This window comes from Pagrus pagrus (assembly GCF_965226575.1).
Source record: "Pagrus pagrus genome assembly, chromosome: 2".
Lineage (NCBI taxonomy): Eukaryota > Metazoa > Chordata > Actinopteri > Spariformes > Sparidae > Pagrus > Pagrus pagrus.
Window position 1 is genome coordinate 1,024,644 of NC_140186.1, and position 6,061 is coordinate 1,030,704.

The following is a 6,061-nucleotide window of genomic DNA, read 5'->3' on the forward strand; positions in this document are numbered from 1 at the left end:
GAGCGCGATGGAACACAGAAACCCTCTCGATTGTTTGGACTTTGTGCTGGTCGAGCACACTGAAACCAGCCAGAGAGAAATCTAGCAACGTGTAGACGTGGAAGGGCCTTGCTGACGCCATTGTTGTGGCCCGCGGGCTCGATGTTAAATGTACCGAGGGGAACATTGTTTGTTCTGCAGCCCCCCTGACCCCTCCCCCCTTCAGCCTCATCCTTTTCATTATCCTCATGTGATCCAGGCGGTTAGCTTTGTCTTCCCCTCGAGGCCTCCTCCAGGGCTCATCTTGACTCTTGATTGTCCTCTTCTGGTCCACGTGACGACCAGCTGCCATCTTTAAATCCTCTTCAGGCTCCATTGAAGTTCACGATCGTTTCTTCGTCGTCTCGCTGACCTCGACTTTACCTTTCACACTTCAGTGTCCTCGTCCTTTGTCTCACCTGGTTCTGTCTTTTCTTCTCCTGGTTTGTCTCTTTTTATTGTCTTCTGTTCTGTTTCCTGCGCCGCGGTCCATCTTTTTTATTCCTTCAGGAAATCTTCTTCTCTTTCTCTGCAGGTCCATCTAATAAAAGCAGTTCAGCTCCTTACCTTGTTGCAGCTCTTGTTTTAAATCACATCATCCTGATTTAACAGATGTTTTCTTCCCCCTGCTGTTTGTCATCCAAGGTGATTTTTCCCCTACACAAGCCTACTACCTCCTCCACCTCCTCCTCCACCTCCTCCACCTCCTCCTCCACCTCCACCTCCTCCACCTCCTCCGTCTCTGGTGTGTTCTGTTACTGACCGGTCGCCGACGTCCTTAGACTCAGAGGAAGCAGGTAACTTTGACATTGTCCTGGTCCGGCCCGGCCTGCAGCAGCTAAGCGAGAGAAGCTCCCTCTTAATATCTGAGTCGCCTAACAAACCAGCTGGCAGATGATCAGCAGCGACGTCACCGACGCTCCCTTCTGTCTGCTTCAGCATGAAAAGAACCATTCATCCCAAAACTTGGTTGATCCAAGAGAGAACTTTATTTCCGCACACAGCAGAGAATAGAGGTACTACTAAGTTGTTTTTAAAGCAGATCGGCGCTGACAAAAAACCACAACACTTGCCTTAAATTCATCAAGAGTCCGAGTTCTCACTGCGAGGCTCTGAAACCGTTAAAAAGTGGAGCGTCGCTGTCGTCCACACCCGAGCTCTCCATCACCTCCGCGCTCCACCTCAGCACACAACTTAGCAGTACTCTACCTCCACTCGCTACCTCTGCACAAGGAACACAACAGAAAGCAGTCCTTACCAATTGACCCCACACATTTGTTAGGTTATGCCCCCGGCGTCCCTGCAGAGGCACATATATGATCCCGCTGCAGTTTTTTCCTCTCGCACTAGAAGGTTCAGCCGGGACGCACAAACAAACCTGCTCAATAAAAGGAGGCCATGAGCCGGCCGGGTGGGGCCTGAGGCAGGAGGGTCCACTCAGCACTTCTGACTGCTCCCGGCGCACACAGCCAATCAGGGGGCACGCCTCACCTGTTGCCATGACGCCCGGCACCGAGCGCAGGCCGGTCACATGTTCACAGTGAGGGAATGTAACTGAGTACATTTACTCAAGTACTGTACTGAACTTATGTGTGTGTAAATACTGACGGACTAAAAACAGGTGGACTGATGATCATATATATATATATATGTGTAATCAGATTACTGATAAAACAAAGTAATCTAAATGAGCTGCTTTGGCTCTGATGCAGCATGTAATCTGTAAAGTAACTTGTAACTAAAGTTATCAAATACATGTAGTGGAGTAAAAAGTACAATATTTGTCTAAAATGGAAATACTCAAGTAAAGTACTTCACAGTGGTATTTAAGTACAGAACTTGAGTAAATGTACTCAGTTACCTTCCATGACTCAGTCAGACAGACGAACTGAACTTCAGAGGGAATCTGTATTTGATCAGAGTCCTGCAGGATGTTATAAAAAGTACTCCTCAGTCATACTCGAGTAAAAGTAAAGATATGGTATTAAAATATTACTTTGGTAAAAGTGGAAGTCACCTATATGAAGAGTACTCGAGTAAAAGTCCTAAAGTATCTGATATTAAATGTACTTAAGTATCAAGAGAGGAATAAAAGTGAGTGATGGGTAACTAAGTAGATTTACTCAAATACTGTACTCAGGTACTATTCTGGGGCCTGAAGCAGGAGGGTCCACTCAGCACTTCTGACTGCTCCCAGGACACACAGCCAATCAGGGGGCACGCCTCACCTGTTGCCATGACATCATGGCCGGTCACATGTTCACAGTGAGGGAATGTAACCGAGTACATTTACTCAAGGACTGTACTTAAGTACAGCTTAGCTAAGTGTACTTTACTGGAGTGTTTCTACTTTCTGATACTTTATTCTTCCACTCTGCGACCTCTCACAGACAAATACCGTTCTGTCTACTCCACTACATTTATTTGATTACTTTAGTTACTAGTTACTTTGCAGATTACAGTTGACTCAGGTGACATCACTGGAGGCAGATTACCAGCCCTCCTCCTGGAGAGCTGATACACTGATCACTGTCTTACCGCCTCCGTTCGTCTCCATCAGAGCTCAGAGAGCCGCCATCCACGTCCATGCTTTTATTTTGGTAGGGTTTCACCTCCAGGGCGCTACAGGCAGCGTGAAGGGACAAAAGACGCTAGGAAGGGTTAACCGTGTTTAGTAACACACTGTCCTGTCGAATTAAAGGATAATTCAGCTTTATTACAACATAGGATGTAATATATGACACCAGAGTAATCTGCAACTGATGTATTTTTTTTTTTTTTTTTTTTTTTTTAATGTCTTCCCCCCAGAAAAGCCGGGGCCCCTTGGAGTTCAGGTAGTCTCCTCGATTCCTGTGTTTACAGGTAATAGAAAAATGGTGAATTTGCTGAGACACAGGAAGTGCCTTAATAAATCTGCCAATCTATTAAATTTAGCTCCCATTCCTCGTCAGCCACAAACTGTCACAAAAGATTGCACAGCTGGTTTTGACTCTTTTAATTTAGCTTTATTAAACATCAGGTCTCTGGCAGGAAAATCTTTTTTAATACATGATTTTATCATCAAACACAATCTTAATTTTATGTTTTTAACTGAAACCTGGTTAGACCAAGACAACAGTGCAGCTGTTCACATTGAATCAAGCCCTCCAAACTTCTCTTTCATAAGTGAGACTAGAAAGCATAAAAAAGGAGGAGGTGTTAGTATTCTGTTTAATGAGTTACTCAAATGCAAGCAAATGTTTTATGGAAATTTTACTTCTTTTGAATATGTGGCTCTTCAGTTAAACTCATCTTCTCGGGCTATATTTCTAAACATCTACAGGCCACCTAAATACTGTACAGATTTTTTTGATGACCTTGTTGAGTTACTGTCTCTTATCTGCACTGACTTTGATTGTGTGTTAATTGTTGGTGACTTTAACATCCATGTCGACAAACCTGAGGACAGATGGACTAAAGAACTGTGTCGTGTCCTTGATAACTTTGGACTCACTCAGCATGTGATGCAGCCCACACACAACAGGGGCCACATCCTAGACTTGGTTATCTCCAAGGGTCTGAACATTCCTAAGGTTCTGGTATCTGATGTTGCTCTCTCTGATCATTACTGTGTTCTCTTTGAGAGTGATATATGTGTGTACACAAATGTTCAAACTGAGGTCGTCTCAAAGCGTTACATCACTGAAAACACCAGTGACATATTCATTGAGGCTTTCTCCTCCACACCTCCCCTCTCCAGGTTCTCCGTCAATGACCTTGTAGATCACTTCAGTTCTAAAGTTACAAATGTTATTGATGCCATTGCACCCACTAAAGTGAAGGTGGTCTCTGGTAAGAAAAAATCTCCTTGGAGAAATGCCACGCTTGTCAAAATGGAAAAAAAGGAATGCCGAAAGGCAGAGCGCAGGTGGCGCAAAACTAAGCTCCAAGTTCATTTTGACATTTATAAAGAGAGACTTTACATTTTTAATTTAGAACTGAAAAAGTCAAGGCAGTCCTTCTTTTCAGACATTATCACCAAAAACAATAATAATGCACGTGCCCTGTTTGCTACTGTCGACAGGCTAACAAACCCTCCTGTGCCAGTAGCCTCTGAACATCTATCTACCAGGGCCTGTAATGAATTTGCATCCTTCTTCACTGACAAAATTCAGAAAATTAGACAAGCGGTCTGTGCCACCGTACTTAGTACAGGAGGCGTGTTATCCATGTGTCCACCGAAAACCAACTCTAACACCATGACACAATTTGACCAAATCAATGACAAAAACCTGCAAGAGATAATACAACATTTGAAATCTTCCTCATGCTGCCTTGATATTTTACCAGCAGGGTTCTTCAAAAAAGTTTCAGACTGCATGACTCCAGATCTGCTACAGATTGTCAACATGTCTCTACTTTCAGGCGTCTTCCCCCAAGCCATGAAAACTGCAGTTATTAAACCACTCCTGAAGAAGAACAATCTAGACACATCAGTAATGAATAATTACAGGCCCATATCGAACCTACCAATTTTAAGTAAAATCATTGAAAAAGCTGTTTTTCAACAGCTGAACAATTACTTAATAGTAAATGGCTGTTTTGATGTCTTCCAATCAGGATTTCGACCACATCATAGCACTGAGACTGCTCTAGTCAAGGTCCTCAATGACATTCATTTAAACACAGACAATGGCAAAATTTCAGTCTTAGTATTACTGGATCTCAGTGCTGCGTTTGACACAGTCGACCACAACATACTACTGGACCGACTGGAAAACTGGGTGGGACTCTCTGGTAGAGCACTAAACTGGTTTAAATCCTATCTAAATGATAGAGACTACTTTGTGTCTATTGGTAATTACACATCTGAAAGGATGAAAATGACAAGCGGAGTACCCCAGGGCTCCATTCTGGGGCCTCTACTATTCAACATTTACATGCTTCCTCTAGCTCAGATAATGGAAAACAACAAAATATGTTACCATAGTTATGCAGATGACACACAAATTTACATAACCATCTCACCAGGGGACTACAATCCCATACAAACGCTAAGTAGATGCATTGAACAAATCAATGATTGGATGTGTCAGAGTTTTCTTCAGTTAAACAAAGATAAGACTGAAATAATTGTTTTTGGAGCCAAGGAAGAACGACTCACAGTCTCTGCTCAGCTTCAATCTATAATGTTGAAAACTGCAAACCAAGCCAGAAACCTCGGTGTAATAATGGACTCAGACCTGAACTTCAGCAACCACATTAAGTCAATTACAAAGTCGGCCTACTATCATCTTAAAAATATATCCAGGATAAAAGGACTTATGTCTCAGCAGGATTTAGAAAAACTTATCCATGCATTTATCTTCAGCAGACTCGACTACTGTAACAGTGTCTTTACAGGACTCTCTAAAAAATCCATCAGACAGCTGCAGCTGATTCAGAACGCTGCTGCTCGAGTCCTAACAAGAACCAAAAAAGTAGATCACATCACTCCAGTTCTCAGATCTTTACACTGGCTTCCTGTCAGTCAAAGAATAGATTTCAAAATCCTGTTGTTGGTTTATAAAGCACTGAATGGTTTCGGGCCAAAATACATTTCTGATCTGCTACCACGTTATGAACCATCCAGACCTCTGAGGTCATCAGGCTCAGGTCTGCTTTCAGTCCCTAGAGTCAAAACTAGACATGGAGAAGCAGCGTTCAGTTACTATGCGCCACACATCTGGAACAAACTCCCAGAAAACTGCAGGTCTGCTCCGACTCTCACCTCTTTTAAATCAAGGCTGAAGACCTTTCTGTTTGCCACAGCCTTTCACTGAAGCAATTTTAAGTCTCTGAACTGCACTGTGACTTTTATTTTTTCTCTATTTTAGCCTACTTTCCTATTTCTTAACTTGTTTTAATGTTTTGTTTTAATGTCTATTTCTTAACTTGTTTTAATGTTTTGTTTAAATGTCTATTTCTCAACTTGTTTTAATGTTTTGTTTTAATGTATCTTAAATGTTTTACTGTAATTGTATGCGCCTGTAAAGCACTTTGAGTTGCCCTGTGTCTGAATTGT